General features: G+C 40.8%; 1 long non-coding RNA gene across 2 annotated transcripts; it reads right to left on the bottom strand.

The window, feature by feature from the left end:
• Positions 1 to 1,374: 1,374 nt before the first annotated feature.
• On the bottom strand, positions 1,375 to 16,045 carry LOC131913357 (uncharacterized). Of its 2 annotated transcripts, none has more exons than XR_009379875.1 (3): positions 15,875 to 16,045; positions 12,818 to 12,935; positions 1,375 to 1,562 (listed from the first exon to the last, which is right to left on the bottom strand). It is a non-coding gene; the product is annotated as an uncharacterized LOC131913357 (long non-coding RNA). The 2 variants fall into 2 exon arrangements; XR_009379874.1 differs by having other exon boundaries at positions 1,375 to 1,566; positions 15,875 to 16,043.
• Between the last annotated feature and the right edge of the window lie 4,158 nt (positions 16,046 to 20,203).

Here is a 20,203-nt window from a genome sequence, read left to right as displayed (position 1 = left end):
TAATGACAGCAGTCAAACATTACAAGCCTGTTTTCTTAAACAATTGTTTGTATAGTCAAAAGAAACTTTGCAAAAAACATTTCAATTTATGACATATAATAGTCCCGAATCTGAACAAAGATGCTTCAGAAATTTTTTTCTTGGTGTGACATTTTCCATCCCTCAAACAAATTCTGAGCCCATTCCTAAGAATGTTTGTCTTTGTGTCTACAATATGCTTTACCCAGATCAACTCTATCAAAAGAGATGCTATTCAGTCATTACCAGAATTCCAGTGTATTTTGCCTGCCATAACCTATTTACTGGCCAGTTCCCTCCTTGTAGTAGTTTGAATAAAAATGGCCCCGATAGGCTCACAGGAAGTGGCACTATTATGAGGTGTGGCCTTGTTAGAGGAAGTGTGTCACCAGGGGTGGGCTTTGAGGTTTCAGATGCTCAAGCTAGGCCCGGTGTCTCACTCTCTTCCTGCTGCCTGCAGTTCCAAATGTAGAACTCTCTGCTCTTTCTCCAAACCATGTCTGCCTGCATGCTGCCATGCTTCCTGCCATGATGACAATGACAATGAACCAAACCTTGGAACTGTAAGTCAGTTCCAGTTAAATGTTTTCCTTTATAAGAGTTTGCTGTGGTCATGTTTCTTCACAGCAATAGAATCCCTAACTAAGACACTCCCTATAAAAATTATTTGTCTCAGGGCTTGGAAAGTGGCTTAGTGGTTAATAGTGCTTGTTGCTTTTCCAGAGGACCCAAGATTGGTTACCAGTACCCCTGATAGGTGGCTCACAACCATCTAAGGTCCAGCTTCAGGGCATCTGATGCCTCTGGCCTCTATGGACACCTCTACTGACATGCACAGACCCACATATGGGCACACATACTTACACATACTTTTTGTTTGTTTGTTTGTTTTTGTCTTTTTCCAGACAAGGTTTCTCTGTGTAGCTTTGCACCTTTCCTGGAACTCACTCTGTAGTCCAGGCTGGCCTCGAACTCACAGAGATCTGCCTGCCTCTGCCTCCCGAGTGCTGGGATTAAAGGCGTGCGCCACCACCGCCTGGCTAAAAAATTTATTTATTTATTTATTTATTTATTTATTATGTATACAGTGCTCTGTCTACATGGCCAGAAGAGGGCACCAGATCTCATTACAGATGGTTGTAAACCACCATGTGGTTGCTGGGAATTGAACTCAGAACCTCTGGAAGAACAGCCAGTGCTCTTAACCTCTGAGCCATCTCTCCAGCCCCCTTACTCATACTTTTAAGAAGAATATTTATTCCCTGAGAGATCTTGTCTGTCTCAGTGTTGTAACCACAGGACCAAGGAAACAGGAGGTGCTGAGTCAGGGTTCCCCAGAGAAACAGAACTAATGGCTGTATGTATGTAGTAAGAAATTTATTATAGAGATTTGCCTCATATGCATATGAGGGCTGGCAAGTCCAAATTCTGAAGAGTGAGCCAGCGGGTGGAGGTCTGGAGAGCCAATGGTGTCCATCAAGTCTGAAGGTAGTCTCCCCAACAATTCCCTCTTGCTTGGGGGGGCAGCTCTTTTTATTCTGTTCCTGTCTTGAAACAATTGGCTGAAACTCACACACATTATAGAGGGCAATCTGCTTATCAAGGTTAGGGTCAGGGGCTGGGTATGTTAATCTCACCCCAAACACCCTCTAAGTTGGCACATCAAAATCACCCTTCACAGGAGATATTCTAAAATGGCTATTAACTGAATACGTACTGTGATCTTCAGATACCCCATGAAAAAGAACTCTTCCCAGGTATCCTGCCAAGAAAGTTAGCGGATTCCACTTAACAGCATACAGCTAGAAAATAGCAGAGGTGACATCACACCTCCTTCTCACCATCGAGTCCAGACCTTGTTTTAATAACCTGCAGGAGCCTTCATACACAGGTTGTTTCATTTGCTGTGCCAGACAGACACCAGAGAGTGGGGAGGCTTTTACCTCTTTTCTCTGGAAATTCTTCCTGATGCCTATAAAAACTTTCCTCCAAGGACAGCAGGCAAGAAGTTTAAAGTCAGAAGGAGCCGTCACAGGCTTTTTCTTAGGATTCTCTCTCTCTCTCTCGTGTGTGTGTGTGTGTGTGTGTGTGTGTGTGTGTGTGTGTGTGTGTGTGTGTGGTGGTATTTTACTTGTACTGAAATGTGATTTTAATTGTATGTTAATAAATAAAGTTGCCTGGGGGTCAGAGTTATAGAGCCAATATATATACATTTTAAACTTTGCTAAGATATGAATTGTCATATAGAGTACTGATTAATTCTAAAAAAAAAAAAGGCTTCAATTAGCTGCATATATATGTCTTTGTGTTCGAGTCTCTTATCAGTTTTCTGCAGGAATTCACGGCCAGGCCTAACATCAACTGAAGTCTCCAGGAAGAAGTTGGGGCCCCACAACAACAACAATTCCACGTGGACAATAATAACATCACTAAGCTGACAAACATCATCTACAGATCAGCTTTGAACTACAAGGTGCTCAGAGCAATTTTGAGATGACTAGCTGAGATGATCCAGTCTCAAAGACTACTTGAATAAGGACTTGAGATAAACCCTGAACTTTGGCATTATACACGGAATGGATAATGAAGGATATAGTTACCTTTCCTAGAATTTGACAATTAACCTAAAATTTTTCTTTCAGGATAAAGATAACTTCGCCCATACCCAGCAGGAAGCAATTTTAAGACTACGACGCCCACATTCCCAAAGAGGTGGTGTGGGGTGGGTGGTTTTTTGGTCTTTTTAATGGGTTTTGGGTCTGGGATAATTTTCATTGTTTAGGGGGGTTGGTTACAAGTTGTTGTCAAGGGTTAGGAAAAAGACTAAGCAGATTAGATTTAAGGTTCTTATTTAAAAAAAAAGAGAGAAAGAAAGAAGAAGAAAAAGACAATTACTAGTTTTAAATACTGTACATTGGATTGGATTGTTTTATATTGTATACAAATTATATATATTGAAATTGATATTATTAGAAAATGCTATATGTATATTTCTAATTGTACTTATATCGTTCATTTAACAATGTAATTTTCTGATCCTTGAATGTTATGATTACCATTAGGATATAAAGAAATGATAGTTGGTAGTTAGACATTACAATAGAACTTGTAGTCATATTAGATATGTTTTAAAAATTGAGCAGATATATTTTAGATAGGTCATCTTCAAACCCTTCAGAGATCTACAGAATATGGCATTTAAAATGTTTTAATAACTTAGAAAATTTTTCTTTTTTGTTATGACTATGAGACATGTCGGCTCCTGGCAGTACCAATCTACTTCAGAGAAAATATGGGCATTGAAGAAACTGCGTATGGAGTTAGCTTTCATTGTGGCAAAAGTTAGCCACTGGACAACAAAGTATCCTCGAATCAACTGCTGACAAAATGGACAGACAGGACATGAAACAAAGGACTACTGATTCTTGCCTAAACAAGCATGGTTATGGCTTTATCAAAAGGCATCTTCTGAGGCCAGGACAATATGGCACCATCCCTGACGTGGCCTTCGCAACTCGGAAAAGGTACAGTGCCCTTTTCTTCGAAGGCAGCTGAACAGGCAGTGGGCCGATGGCTTCTGATGTGCTATGGAACAGCAGCTGAAACAGTTATTCTTGAAGAGTAACTAAGCTCACGCCTCTCAATAGTAGACTGGCATTTGATAGAGAGATGTGGAGAAGAACGGGATGCTGAGATGAAGCCATATGTACACAGCCAAGAAGAATGGAGAGCTGAACTAAAAAACCGTCAACATTTTCCAGAATTTAAAATCCTGAATCATGACATGACATTAGTGGAATTCAGGTGTTTCTGGTGCATGAACTGCTCTCACCCAATGTGAGGTTGAACTGTTGACCTTGTGTACATCCTACTTCACAAATGAGTCTGTCAGATATACTAAGCCTATATAGGCTGAAGATGATGCCCCAGCATTGCGGAGAAACCTCAGGTGACTGTCCAGGCAGTTGGCTGTTTCTGTCAACTCACAAATTTTTTGGAAGTTGCTTGCATGCACTTTCTGTTTTTATTTTTGTTAGCTAATATTATTTCCTTTTTGGGTCTCTGAGGGAGTTGAAGATTAGTTAGTTATAGTTGAAGGTTAGTTAGTTGAAGATTAATTAGGATAGAAAGTGAATTAGATACATTTTGGACTTAACAAAATAGGATAATGAGATTATCATCTCTGAATTTGTCAAATACAAATGGACTAGACATTGTTTAGACATTTATTATTTGTATATATTGTATATAGTTATTGTACTTTTGTATATAGTTTTTCTTTTGTTAGTTATAACCTTTTTCTTTTTTTTCTTTTTATTAAAATAGAAAAGGGGAAGTGTGGTGGTATTTTACTTGTACTGAAATGTGATTTTAATTGTATGTTAATAAATAAAGTTGCCTGGGGGTCAGAGTTATAGAGCCATAGCAAGTGCGTGGCGGTGGTGGCGCACGCCTTTAAGGACCTGGAGGGCTGTACATACAGGCAATGACAAGGCAGTCACGTGTTTAGTTTACAACCAATGAGAAGGCAGAACATCTAGACTATTTAAAGACATACACACAGGAAGTAGGTCTCTTTTTCGAAGAGCTCTCTTGGCTGAAGCAGGAAGGGTAAGGCTCTTAGTTCTGACCTCTTGGCTTTCTTCTCTGAATCGGCTCTGTGTTTCTTATTTAATAAGACGGTTGGTTACATCTACGTGTGTGTGTGTGTGTGTGTGTGTGTGTGTGTGTGTGGTGGTATTTTACTTGTACTGAAATGTGATTTTAATTGTATGTTAATAAATAAAGTTGCCTGGGGGTCAGAGTTATAGAGCCAATATATATACATTTTAAACTTTGCTAAGATATGAATTGTCATATAGAGTACTGATTAATTCTAAAAAAAAAAAGGCTTCAATTAGCTGCATATATATGTCTTTGTGTTCGAGTCTCTTATCAGTTTTCTGCAGGAATTCACGGCCAGGCCTAACATCAACTGAAGTCTCCAGGAAGAAGTTGGGGCCCCACAACAACAACAATTCCACGTGGACAATAATAACATCACTAAGCTGACAAACATCATCTACAGATCAGCTTTGAACTACAAGGTGCTCAGAGCAATTTTGAGATGACTAGCTGAGATGATCCAGTCTCAAAGACTACTTGAATAAGGACTTGAGATAAACCCTGAACTTTGGCATTATACACGGAATGGATAATGAAGGATATAGTTACCTTTCCTAGAATTTGACAATTAACCTAAAATTTTTCTTTCAGGATAAAGATAACTTCGCCCATACCCAGCAGGAAGCAATTTTAAGACTACGACGCCCACATTCCCAAAGAGGTGGTGTGGGGTGGGTGGTTTTTTGGTCTTTTTAATGGGTTTTGGGTCTGGGATAATTTTCATTGTTTAGGGGGGTTGGTTACAAGTTGTTGTCAAGGGTTAGGAAAAAGACTAAGCAGATTAGATTTAAGGTTCTTATTTAAAAAAAAAGAGAGAAAGAAAGAAGAAGAAAAAGACAATTACTAGTTTTAAATACTGTACATTGGATTGGATTGTTTTATATTGTATACAAATTATATATATTGAAATTGATATTATTAGAAAATGCTATATGTATATTTCTAATTGTACTTATATCGTTCATTTAACAATGTAATTTTCTGATCCTTGAATGTTATGATTACCATTAGGATATAAAGAAATGATAGTTGGTAGTTAGACATTACAATAGAACTTGTAGTCATATTAGATATGTTTTAAAAATTGAGCAGATATATTTTAGATAGGTCATCTTCAAACCCTTCAGAGATCTACAGAATATGGCATTTAAAATGTTTTAATAACTTAGAAAATTTTTCTTTTTTGTTATGACTATGAGACATGTCGGCTCCTGGCAGTACCAATCTACTTCAGAGAAAATATGGGCATTGAAGAAACTGCGTATGGAGTTAGCTTTCATTGTGGCAAAAGTTAGCCACTGGACAACAAAGTATCCTCGAATCAACTGCTGACAAAATGGACAGACAGGACATGAAACAAAGGACTACTGATTCTTGCCTAAACAAGCATGGTTATGGCTTTATCAAAAGGCATCTTCTGAGGCCAGGACAATATGGCACCATCCCTGACGTGGCCTTCGCAACTCGGAAAAGGTACAGTGCCCTTTTCTTCGAAGGCAGCTGAACAGGCAGTGGGCCGATGGCTTCTGATGTGCTATGGAACAGCAGCTGAAACAGTTATTCTTGAAGAGTAACTAAGCTCACGCCTCTCAATAGTAGACTGGCATTTGATAGAGAGATGTGGAGAAGAACGGGATGCTGAGATGAAGCCATATGTACACAGCCAAGAAGAATGGAGAGCTGAACTAAAAAACCGTCAACATTTTCCAGAATTTAAAATCCTGAATCATGACATGACATTAGTGGAATTCAGGTGTTTCTGGTGCATGAACTGCTCTCACCCAATGTGAGGTTGAACTGTTGACCTTGTGTACATCCTACTTCACAAATGAGTCTGTCAGATATACTAAGCCTATATAGGCTGAAGATGATGCCCCAGCATTGCGGAGAAACCTCAGGTGACTGTCCAGGCAGTTGGCTGTTTCTGTCAACTCACAAATTTTTTGGAAGTTGCTTGCATGCACTTTCTGTTTTTATTTTTGTTAGCTAATATTATTTCCTTTTTGGGTCTCTGAGGGAGTTGAAGATTAGTTAGTTATAGTTGAAGGTTAGTTAGTTGAAGATTAATTAGGATAGAAAGTGAATTAGATACATTTTGGACTTAACAAAATAGGATAATGAGATTATCATCTCTGAATTTGTCAAATACAAATGGACTAGACATTGTTTAGACATTTATTATTTGTATATATTGTATATAGTTATTGTACTTTTGTATATAGTTTTTCTTTTGTTAGTTATAACCTTTTTCTTTTTTTTCTTTTTATTAAAATAGAAAAGGGGAAGTGTGGTGGTATTTTACTTGTACTGAAATGTGATTTTAATTGTATGTTAATAAATAAAGTTGCCTGGGGGTCAGAGTTATAGAGCCATAGCAAGTGCGTGGCGGTGGTGGCGCACGCCTTTAAGGACCTGGAGGGCTGTACATACAGGCAATGACAAGGCAGTCACGTGTTTAGTTTACAACCAATGAGAAGGCAGAACATCTAGACTATTTAAAGACATACACACAGGAAGTAGGTCTCTTTTTCGAAGAGCTCTCTTGGCTGAAGCAGGAAGGGTAAGGCTCTTAGTTCTGACCTCTTGGCTTTCTTCTCTGAATCGGCTCTGTGTTTCTTATTTAATAAGACGGTTGGTTACATCTACGTGTGTGTGTGTGTGTGTGTGTGTGTGTGTGTGGTGGTATTTTACTTGTACTGAAATGTGATTTTAATTGTATGTTAATAAATAAAGTTGCCTGGGGGTCAGAGTTATAGAGCCAATATATATACATTTTAAACTTTGCTAAGATATGAATTGTCATATAGAGTACTGATTAATTCTAAAAAAAAAAAGGCTTCAATTAGCTGCATATATATGTCTTTGTGTTCGAGTCTCTTATCAGTTTTCTGCAGGAATTCACGGCCAGGCCTAACATCAACTGAAGTCTCCAGGAAGAAGTTGGGGCCCCACAACAACAACAATTCCACGTGGACAATAATAACATCACTAAGCTGACAAACATCATCTACAGATCAGCTTTGAACTACAAGGTGCTCAGAGCAATTTTGAGATGACTAGCTGAGATGATCCAGTCTCAAAGACTACTTGAATAAGGACTTGAGATAAACCCTGAACTTTGGCATTATACACGGAATGGATAATGAAGGATATAGTTACCTTTCCTAGAATTTGACAATTAACCTAAAATTTTTCTTTCAGGATAAAGATAACTTCGCCCATACCCAGCAGGAAGCAATTTTAAGACTACGACGCCCACATTCCCAAAGAGGTGGTGTGGGGTGGGTGGTTTTTTGGTCTTTTTAATGGGTTTTGGGTCTGGGATAATTTTCATTGTTTAGGGGGGTTGGTTACAAGTTGTTGTCAAGGGTTAGGAAAAAGACTAAGCAGATTAGATTTAAGGTTCTTATTTAAAAAAAAAGAGAGAAAGAAAGAAGAAGAAAAAGACAATTACTAGTTTTAAATACTGTACATTGGATTGGATTGTTTTATATTGTATACAAATTATATATATTGAAATTGATATTATTAGAAAATGCTATATGTATATTTCTAATTGTACTTATATCGTTCATTTAACAATGTAATTTTCTGATCCTTGAATGTTATGATTACCATTAGGATATAAAGAAATGATAGTTGGTAGTTAGACATTACAATAGAACTTGTAGTCATATTAGATATGTTTTAAAAATTGAGCAGATATATTTTAGATAGGTCATCTTCAAACCCTTCAGAGATCTACAGAATATGGCATTTAAAATGTTTTAATAACTTAGAAAATTTTTCTTTTTTGTTATGACTATGAGACATGTCGGCTCCTGGCAGTACCAATCTACTTCAGAGAAAATATGGGCATTGAAGAAACTGCGTATGGAGTTAGCTTTCATTGTGGCAAAAGTTAGCCACTGGACAACAAAGTATCCTCGAATCAACTGCTGACAAAATGGACAGACAGGACATGAAACAAAGGACTACTGATTCTTGCCTAAACAAGCATGGTTATGGCTTTATCAAAAGGCATCTTCTGAGGCCAGGACAATATGGCACCATCCCTGACGTGGCCTTCGCAACTCGGAAAAGGTACAGTGCCCTTTTCTTCGAAGGCAGCTGAACAGGCAGTGGGCCGATGGCTTCTGATGTGCTATGGAACAGCAGCTGAAACAGTTATTCTTGAAGAGTAACTAAGCTCACGCCTCTCAATAGTAGACTGGCATTTGATAGAGAGATGTGGAGAAGAACGGGATGCTGAGATGAAGCCATATGTACACAGCCAAGAAGAATGGAGAGCTGAACTAAAAAACCGTCAACATTTTCCAGAATTTAAAATCCTGAATCATGACATGACATTAGTGGAATTCAGGTGTTTCTGGTGCATGAACTGCTCTCACCCAATGTGAGGTTGAACTGTTGACCTTGTGTACATCCTACTTCACAAATGAGTCTGTCAGATATACTAAGCCTATATAGGCTGAAGATGATGCCCCAGCATTGCGGAGAAACCTCAGGTGACTGTCCAGGCAGTTGGCTGTTTCTGTCAACTCACAAATTTTTTGGAAGTTGCTTGCATGCACTTTCTGTTTTTATTTTTGTTAGCTAATATTATTTCCTTTTTGGGTCTCTGAGGGAGTTGAAGATTAGTTAGTTATAGTTGAAGGTTAGTTAGTTGAAGATTAATTAGGATAGAAAGTGAATTAGATACATTTTGGACTTAACAAAATAGGATAATGAGATTATCATCTCTGAATTTGTCAAATACAAATGGACTAGACATTGTTTAGACATTTATTATTTGTATATATTGTATATAGTTATTGTACTTTTGTATATAGTTTTTCTTTTGTTAGTTATAACCTTTTTCTTTTTTTTCTTTTTATTAAAATAGAAAAGGGGAAGTGTGGTGGTATTTTACTTGTACTGAAATGTGATTTTAATTGTATGTTAATAAATAAAGTTGCCTGGGGGTCAGAGTTATAGAGCCATAGCAAGTGCGTGGCGGTGGTGGCGCACGCCTTTAAGGACCTGGAGGGCTGTACATACAGGCAATGACAAGGCAGTCACGTGTTTAGTTTACAACCAATGAGAAGGCAGAACATCTAGACTATTTAAAGACATACACACAGGAAGTAGGTCTCTTTTTCGAAGAGCTCTCTTGGCTGAAGCAGGAAGGGTAAGGCTCTTAGTTCTGACCTCTTGGCTTTCTTCTCTGAATCGGCTCTGTGTTTCTTATTTAATAAGACGGTTGGTTACATCTACGTGTGTGTGTGTGTGTGTGTGTGTGTGTGTGTGTGGTGTTTTGTACAACAACAGAGAGAGAGAGAGAGAGAGAGAGAGAGAGAGAGAGAGAGAGAGAGAGAGACCCACAGTCTCACTGTAGCCTACTTTTTACTAAAGCAGCTGGTATTTATCAGACACCTACTGTCTTTCAGCCCACTCTGAAGAGCAGACAATACCAATTCCACTTTGTAGTTGAGAAAATGGAGATTCAGAGGGAAGTTCGCCATGCTTGTCATTTTAAAATAGTACATTGACTTGACAAAAGGTTTGAGTCCAAGACTATAGTCTTCCCTTTGTACTCTAGTTTCTTACCAGAAGTCAAGTCCACGGTGGACTTGATATTTATCCATTGCAGCTGACCCTGGTCTCTTTCTCTCCTGTTCTCTGCCAAGGTGAAGCAGTATGCATAGTGAGTAGCTCACCTGTCCTTCAGTGAGAAGCCCTAACCCCATCTGGGCTGTCAAGCACGGCATGCCATCTGTCGTTGTTCAGCTAACTTACAGTAAGGTGAAGAGAAGCAAACAGCAGCATCTTTCAAGTGTGAAAGATACGATGTCTGCGGCACCTCTTGAGAACCTGAGCATGTTCTTTCTGTCCACAATATTATGGCCCATTGACATGGCTTCTGAGTCAGAAGTGAAGTTTTTGGGACTCTTGTATGCCTATTTAATCACTGGGTTTGTTTGCCTTGAGCGTTCACAAATAATCCAAATTTGTCTCATAAATTCATTATTTCTTTGTTTTTCCAAATGGATTGTTGAGCAAGACAGGAATTGAAGTTTTTATTTTTTTTAATCTCCTCTTACCATACCCAATACAGAGGACCCCCCCCTGCCCCCCCATGCTGCATATCTCAGGAAGTCTACTCTGAAAGACTGACACAAGCATGAGCAGTTAGGGGAAATTTCAAGGAGTCAGTTTGCTCATGGAGCATAAGGTTTGATGAAGACAAATGTGGTGAACCCAGATGGCGCCCCGTAAGTGGGGCAGGAGGGCTGTCCCTAATAGCAAGAAATATAGGGATGCAGGGGATTGGGGCAAAGCCCTGATGCCCAGGTCTTACATCTCTGGAGAAGACAGGGATTGGTTAATTCTGGACTGGCTGAATGCAGTATAAAAAAATTGCTAAAGAAGAGTCAAAAAATCTTAGGCTACAACATTTGTAAGTCATTAGACGCCCTTGAGTTGGTTCTTAAATTTGGAACATTACAGGATTTAACTAGATTATTGTAAAGTCATTATTCTAGCTCAAAAATATTGTCATTCCACAGACAAAAGGCCAAGTTTCTTAACAGATAAAGACCTCCTACAAATCAACTAAAAATAGCCAGGAACCCAATAGAAAGAGTGAGCAATATGAGCAGATAGTTCACAGGAAAATAAATTATCATTTTCTTAAAAAAAAAAGCAATGCAAACCAAAACTATAAAGCAAGTTGATGTTTTCAACCATCAGAATGGAAATGTCAACATTTCCCATAATCCAACATGTAGGTGAGAGTCTAGAAACTATGACACTCAGAAGGCACTGGAGATGTACAATGGATGTCTTCTAAGGAGAACAATTTGGTGATTATTATTAAAAGTAAAATGTCAAGGTTGGAGAGATGACTCAACAGTTAAGAGCACTTGGTGCTCTTGCAGAGGACTAGAGTTTGATTTTCAGCTCCCACAGTTCACAGCCTCCTATAGTAACTCCAGCTCTAAGGGATCCAACATCCTTGTCTGGCCTCCAAAGGCACCATGCCTACACACACACACACACACACACACACACACGCACGCACGCACGCACGCACACACGCACATACACACCCCAAATGCACACATACACACACACAAATAAAATAAATCTTAAAAAGTTGAATCTTAGCCGGGCGGTGGTGGTGCATGCCTTTAATCCCAGCACTCGGGAGGCAGAGGCAGGCGGATCTCTGTGAATTCGAGGCTAGCCTGGTCTACAGAGCGAGATCCAGGAAAGGCGCAAAGCTACACAGAGAAACCCTGTCTCAAAAAAACAAAAAAACAAAAAACAAAACAAAAAAAACCCAAACAAACAAACAAAAAAGTTGAATCTTGATCGGCCCTTTGAAGCAGCCATCCACACCTAGATTTTGATCCTATAGGTGAACTCACTCACATACATGAGAAAGTGACCTTTATAAAAGGGCATTCACTACAGCTGTGTTTACACTGTCAATACAAAAGATCTAAATATCCCATGATTAATTGCTATTTAGTTCAACTGTGATATATCATATTTCGATGCAATGCAATGACAATAATCTTTGAAAAGGAAGTCATCTCTCTGTGTTCTAACATGGACAGATGTTTCAAATATATTGTTCAGTGAAAAAAAAGGGCAAGACAGTACCTAAAGTTAATATCTGGGTTATTAAATAAAAAGTACATATATGTTATCTAATATGTAAGGTGTTTTTTACTTAGAAATTAATTACAGCTTTAAATTTTTTATGAAAGTGAAAATAGTTTAGGAACACCTATTTCTTCTTCTCCAGTATGAACACTTTATCCCATTTGCCTTGTCATTTGACTACATACAATTTCAATGTCTGGGGAAGCCATCGTAAGAAACATGCAGCAGGACATGGGCATGATGGGCCATGCCTGTAATCTCAGCACTCAGGAGGCTGAAGCAGGAGGTCAGCCTGAGCTACAGAGGGAGATACTTGTCTAAGGAATACTGAGGCAATGGTTGCCTCTAGAGAGGAAACTGAGTGGAGGCAGGAGAGGAAGATTTTTTAATTCTATACCTTATCAAACCATTTGAATTTTGTGTCATTAACAAAAAAATAAAAAAAATATGAACACCAGTGACAAAATTCTGTGGTCTGTACCTTTAAAGAAAAGATCACCATTCCAGTGAAGATGGAAGAGGTAAAGGAGAAAAATTAAGTCAAACGACAATGACCGAAGGGGATGGGAGCTAGCTTCTCTTTAATAGATGTATTCCAGCTGAAAAACAAAGAACAATAAAATCAGGTTTCAGCATTTCCAGCTGTTAATATTGGAGTCGGTGTATGCATTGATGGATATAGGAAAATAAATGGTCAATGATAGCCTTTAATACCCAATATGATATTTATATTTACACACTCCGAGTGGAAATGTAAAAAACTGCCTGTGAAGGACTCACGTCAAAATAACTGATCCTAATGGGCCAGCTTCTAGACGTCGCCATCAACTGAAGACTACAGAGGAGTCCGGGGAACAGGTTAGACAACTGATGACTTCTGTTCACTGTCAACTCGACAGGGCAGGAGTCACCCAGGAGCCCACCTCCAGGCACACCTATGAGGGGTTGCTTAGATGAAGTTAGCCCTGGGTGTGCCTGCAAGGGATCGATCACTTTGATTAGGTTAACTAGGGTGGGAAGACCCACCCTAAGGAAGGGTGACCCTGCTCCCTGGACTTCAGTCCTGGAGGGCATGAAGAGGAGACTGCTGAACCCCAGCATTCATCACTCTCTGCTCCATGACTGTGATACTGGACGACCAGCCACCTCAAGATCTTGTCTCCTCGACTTCCCCATCATGATGTACTACTGTCTGAATCCCCTCTCTCTTAAGTGACTTTTGTCAAAGTTTTGATCACAGTAACAGGAAAAGTAATTAAGACAACGACCTTACCTGTGTTTAGGCAATTGTCATAAATGCAGAAGAATATTTAAGTTCAAGATGGTAAAATGTGGCACACAATTTTATGCCAGTAACTTAAAACCTCAATAAAATTAGGTAATCTGTTCAAAAGCGGCCAAGGAATTAAAAGAAATACCCGTTCTGGAAAAGGGTTCTGGACTGGGTAAGTGCCAGTGCTGGGCCATCTGCCCCATGGAGCTCCACTTCTTAGCTAGAGAGGCTGACTCCAGCAGAATGGCTGCCTAGGTTCCGGTATCAGCTGCTTTCGGGCAGATTTCAGGAGTGAGAGGAACTGGTGGGAAGCCAGAGATGGCGGAGGAGAGGAACCAGGGGTTCGTATCCCCTTCTGCTCTGTCTCTGGTAGTCTCTAATGTTGCTCATCTGTGTTCTGCAGTGCCAATTTCTTCTAGCCACACTACTGTGGCTCCAGCTTCTACCCCATGACTTCACGTTTTTGCTGCTTCTCTCTCTCTCTCTCTCTCTCTCTCTCTCTCTCTCTCTCTCTCTCTCTCTCTCTCTCTCTCTCTGTGTGTGTGTGTGTGTGTGTGTGTGTGTGTGTGTGTGTGTGCTTGTGTATGTGTTGGGGGGAAGTATGCATCTCATGTGAGTACATGTTCTCAGGTGTGTGAAAACCAGAAGTCAGTATCATGTGTCCTCTATCACTTGCCACTTTTTTCTTTGAGACAGGGTTGCCACACAGTTGCCCTTCCCTTTTCACATAAGTGCTGGGATCCAAACTCAGGTCCTCAAGCTTGTACAGTCAGTACTTTACCCACTGAGTCTTCTCTCCAGCCTCCCACCCACAGCTTCAACCTTGGATCTCCAACATCACCACTTCCTCCCTTTATCCTCTCCAGATTAGGGGCGTGGCATCTGTATGGAGCTATTTCGTTTGATTGGTTTTCTGCTCCTTCCATTTCCTGCTCCAATTTCTCTTTTCAAACACTCAAAACTTTGTTTTCTTTGTTGGTCATTGATACAGGTGGCTTTACAGACTGTTTCAAACTGGAAAACATGTAACTTCCAAGCTGTGTGTATATGTATTTCAGAGCGTAATAAATGACATAAAACCTGTAAATAAACAGGGCAAGAGATAACTGTAGGAAAGTCATAAGAGAAGATTTGCAGCAGAGACATGGCTTGTGACAAAGATACTATTGTAAGTCAATGCACAAAAGCCTGGTCTTTTCCTTACATGGTATGGAGACAATACAGTCCATTAAAGTTTAAAAGATTTAAATTTAAAATTTACTTCACTTTGAATAAAAAAGGCTGATAGCTTCGACATGAACACTATATCCAAAGCTTCTAGAAAACAATACAATATTTTCAGGATTTTTGGTAGATTAAAAGATCTCAAAGAAGCAATTAAAAGCACCGATTAAAAGGAGAGCTTAACATTCTTTAAAATTAAGAACTATTTAACAAAAAAAAAACAAAAAAAAAAAAAACAAAAAAAAAAAACAGTAGGCTGAGAAGGCAAGGCTTGCCATTGGGGGACCTCTCAAAGGTCTGTATTTTGGATGAGAAAGGACATCGTTCAGAATCTAAGTAATATATCTAAAGAATCTATTTGAAAGGAAAAACACTTCATGCAAAAGCACTTCACAAAAAGATGCCATTCATATGACCAGCAGGCACATGAAAAGAGCATCAAAATCATAAGACATTAGGATAACACAGAGTCATAATATGACACCTTTGTGGGCACACCAGTGTCACCAACAAATGGACTGAGATGGTCATACTTAGGGTTACTATTGCTGTGATGAAACACCATGGCCAAAAGCAGCTTGGGAGGAAAGGGCTTATTTGGCTTACATATAGTAACTCATTGAGGGAATTCAAACAGGGCAGGAACCTGGAGGCAGGAGCTGATTCAGAGGCCATGGAAGAGTGCTATTTACTGGCACATTCTTCATGGCTTGCTCAGCCTGGTTTCTTATAGAACCCAGGACCACCAGCCCATGGGTGCCCCACCCACAGCCAATGGGCCCTCCCACATCAATCACTAATTGAGAAAATGCCCTTTCCTTAATTTAAAGAAAACAGGCTTGCTTCTGGAGGCATTTTCTCAATTGAGGTTCCCTCCTCTCAGATGACTCTAGCTTGTGTCAAGACTAGCCAGCACAGGGACCAAATATCGGCAGAGCTGTACAAGTAACTACAATTCCTATATATGGCCAGGAATGTAAAGTATTCAGTATGTGTCATATTCCTAAAGCTTTAAAGTATAATCTATACGTACCAACTCACACATTTTTAAGGTCCACAACTTCAAAAGTTTGACACTGAAACCATTACTCTCTCAAGAAAATAAACCTGTCTACTCCCAGAAGTATCTTCATGCTGTTCAGAGCCCATCCCTTCCTTTCTGTTCCCCATGACCCCATCCCCAGGGCAACCACTAATGTACTTTCTGTCTCTGTGCATCAGTCCTCATGTTCTAGAACTACTGTACATAGAACACTATGAGTTTTCCTGTGTCTAGCTTCTTCTACTCAGTTATTTTGAGATTCAGCCATGTCAATTGTGCCAGCAGTTCTTTACCAAGTGTTCTATTGTGCGGCTGCATTTATGTTTTTTTGAGACAGGGATTCCCTGTGCAACAGCCTTGGCTGTCCTGGAACTTGCTTTGTGGACCAGGCTGGCCTGAAACTCACAGAGATCAGCCTGCCTCTGCCTCCCGAGTGCTGAGATCAAAGGTGTGCGTCACCATGCCCAGTTGTGTGGCTGCATTTACCTCTGGAACAACTTTTGGGTTGTTCCCAGTGCTTTGCTGTTACAAATAAAGCCACTTCGAGTATTAGTGTGGTCTTTGTGTGGCCATGCATTTCTCTTGGATAGCTAACAGAATGGGATGGCTGAGTCACAGGCAAAGTAAGAGTAACAGCTAAAGACACGTGGGACAACATTTAATAAAGCTAAACATATTTATTCTCTAAGACCGAGCAACTCATCCCTGGGCATGTTACCGAGAGAAGTGAATAATTCACCCTCACGAAGATGTGCACTATAGTCATAGCAGCTTCCCTTATAAGAGGTCACAACTGGACACATGTCAAATGACCATCAGTAGCAGCCGAGGGTCCCCCAGTTGTGGAATTCCCCAAGTTGCCTCAGGCAACAAGAGAGACTTTGTTATTCAGGAAATGTATTATAATCACCCCATTATATATTCTCAATTCTTTCCTTTCGATGTCTTAGTCATTCGCAGCCCTCCACTCAAAATTCAGGTTTCTGTGTTCTCTCTGCCAACAGCTGAATGTGACTGCAGAAAACTATGTGACCTTTGACTAGTCTCTCTGTGATTCTCAATCAGGGACGCTTCAGTTCCCTTGAGGTATTTGGAAATGGGGCAGGGGCAGTTTATCATCACAGTGATTGATGAGCAGCACCAAGGGCCAGAGTACTAAATGCCAACCGACATTCCTGCGCCGCACAGCAGCATCCCCACAGAATAGCATTAGACCACAAAGCTCAAGTTGCCGGTGTCTGTAATCACAGGGATTCCCCCAATTCCCCTTCCCATTCTCCCAGGAAACTTCTCTTATAGCTCTGAACTGCCAGTGCTGCTCCCTTCAATTTCAAAATTTCAAAGTCCTGTGCTCTTGATATCTGCCAATCTACCTCCATCCGTACCCACATCCTCAGTATCAATTACAGTCCTGAGGGTGAACTGCTCAGGCCATTTCCCAAGTCTGTGCCTGGATTCTACTCAATAACTTACTCCCGACCATCACGCCAGCCTGTTTCTACCTCATTCCAACCCCACTCTACTACTCTAGTGAGGACCTATGCATCCCGTGCTATTTTGCAGCCTAAAAATTCTCTCTACCAATTTCACATTTCCACCTGCATTTGAGAATGCGATAATTAGCAGGGAGTCACCTGACCTGGCTTTCAGACCTTGGTGGCTGGGTTCTTTCCGCCTCAGTTTGATACCTGAAGCCCTTGGTCAGCGTGTGATCTAGAGCATGTCATTTCACAATGCGCAGATCTGACAGGTCACAGAGCCATGGCGGGATGTACAGGAAAGAGGTCAAGTAAAGAAAGGGACGTAAGACACTAGGGGACCTAAGGGAGGAAGACAACGAGGGTTAGGGGTAAGGGCCTGCACCTGAGATCAGATTCTGTCGGGGGAGCTCATGGGGAGAAGGGGGGCTGGAACATGTTTATAGAGGATAATACTTAAAGGACCATAGAAGAGGCAGAGAAGCCCTTGGTGCCGTCGATCCTGGTTTGTTTGGAGGAGAGGGGAAAAGAAGGTAGGGAGGAGGCAAGGCTGCAGAGGTAGCTGGGGTCACATGACTGCAACCCTGCTGGTGGTGGAAAGCAACAGTCGGCAAACCAAAGCTGATAGAAACAAGCAGGTTTTACAGCGTAGCTTGAGTCTTAATTTCAACAAAAAAATTGCATAGCAGAGGGTTTCTTGTCTCTTGTGGAGGGAGTGGGCTGAAGTAAAGTCATTTTTTCTTATGTATTTGGTCAAAATGCATCTGGCAATCAAACGAACAAATAAGCAAACCCAGAGGGTTATTGTATAAAACATTGTCTCCCCCACTATAATTATACACTGAACTATTTTTAAATGTTTTTAATATATTTTAAAAAATCAGCGCACACTAAGTTCTTATCAAGAACACTCTTTCCTTTTCTACGCTAGTGCAGGAGAATGCCTAGTTCTTGTTTCATCCCAGGCCAGGCAGTGATTTGGACGACAGCCACAAGTGTCGTCATAGGGAGGAAAAATGACCACAGGACAGCACGAAACACTCAGTTATACGACCCGGCATACATTCCCATACAATTGCTTACACATTCCCACTTGCTTTGTGTAAGCTGACCACTGCAAGGCCCCACAACCGATGGGTATTTTTAGCATGATTTGAATCTAGACTCTGGTCCTTCTCTCTGGCCTCATATATTCTCACTTACATACAAGAGTCAAAGTTCCAATCTCACAGGGTTGTTGAGATGCAACTGTTTATATATTCAAAGTGGTGTGTAGCACACAGTAACAGATTACAAATGCTGTGTTAGTATCTACTTCACCTCACTCTGTTTCTTCCTGCTTCCCGATGATGTGACATGCAAAAAGGCCGGGACATGGGTTCAGAAATGCAAAGGGATATCCAGCAGGGTTAAGGATGACCAGAAATGCAACCTTCTGCTGTCACACTCCCAGATTCATGGCTGTCCTTTGCTTCTCATGTCACCCCTAGAACGAAGTTCTGTTGACATCTTGTCTTTGAAGGGTCCTAGCCATCTTCTGGCACAGCATGCCATTTAGGAGATCTCTGTTGGCATCTCATCTTTGAAGGGTCACAGCCATCTTCTGGCACAGCATGCCATTTAGGAGATCTCCTCCCCCTGCCCACTGTGTAGTTCTTTCCTTTCTGTCCTCTTCAATTTCTTGTTAGCTCCCCCACCCCACTTATTTTATGTGTGGGGGTGCTTTGCCTGCATGTGTGCCCGTGTACATGTGTGCCTGGTGCCCTCAGAGGCCATCAACTCCTCTGGCACTAGAATGACAGATGGTTGTAGGCATCATGTGGGTGCTGGGGATTGAACCCAGGTCCCCTGGAAATTCAGCCCGTGCTCCCAGCCTCTGAGCCATCTCTCCAGCCCCTCCTCCTCTTCTTTCTTGTTTCATTGCCTCATCAGCATCTGCTTTTCTTTCCTTGCCTTTAGACTGCATTATTCGAATGTACACATATGTACACATACATGGATTTACAGAAACCTGTACATATGAGACAGGACAAATGTGTCAGGAAACAGTGTCTGAGGCCTTGGTCAGAACATCACTTTCTACTGTGAGAGGTTGAGAAAAAAGTGCAGGGCCCTTTGGTTTACTCAGGAGAAGGTGTTGGGGAACAATGTAGTTAGTTGGCTTCATATTTTTGTCAACATTTCCTACAGGAAACACAAAGAACATTCATTTCTAATCCCTATGTGCCTTCCTCATGTCTGAAGCTAAGGGAGTTGAAGAGTGAACCTAGGAGTAGGCATAGGAAAGCTTTTAGCCATGCTGAAAACTCAAGTTCACCACACTCTCAAATCTGATTTTTTGGGGGTATGGAGAGGTTGAGACGGGGCCTGATTCTGTAGCCCTAGGCTACTGAGGAACTCACCTTGTAGACGAGGCCGGCCTCTAACTTGAGGCCATTCTCCTGCTGCTGCCTTTCAAGTCCTGGGATTACAGGCATCTACCACCACTCAGCTCTAAATCTGAATTCTTTGTGGAAAATCTTTGCAAAGTCACCCCTAACTAGACACATGGCTAAACAAAGACATCCTATGTGGAGTGATTACCATGTAATCTCCCTGGAATGGTCTCCATTTCAAATAAAGTCCTCTTCTCAAATGTCCACTGCTCACTATCACACTGCGTATGTAAGAATTTAGTTGAGAAGTGTAACACCTCTGTCCACAGAGCATCCAGAACATTACGCACCGAACAAAGGCCAGGCCTAGCAATTCTAGGCTGGAATGTGTTTGCTTCAACACTTCGCAGTAAAATGAGATTCATTAAGGAGAAAGGAGAGACACTCCTGGCTTTCATCACTGAACACAATGTCC

The sequence above is a fragment of the Peromyscus eremicus genome, chromosome 6, assembly GCF_949786415.1.
Source record: "Peromyscus eremicus chromosome 6, PerEre_H2_v1, whole genome shotgun sequence".
In the NCBI taxonomy this organism is placed as follows: Eukaryota; Metazoa; Chordata; class Mammalia; order Rodentia; family Cricetidae; genus Peromyscus; species Peromyscus eremicus.
Note: the sequence above shows the minus strand (reverse complement) of the source record. Positions and strands in the feature narration are given on the sequence as shown.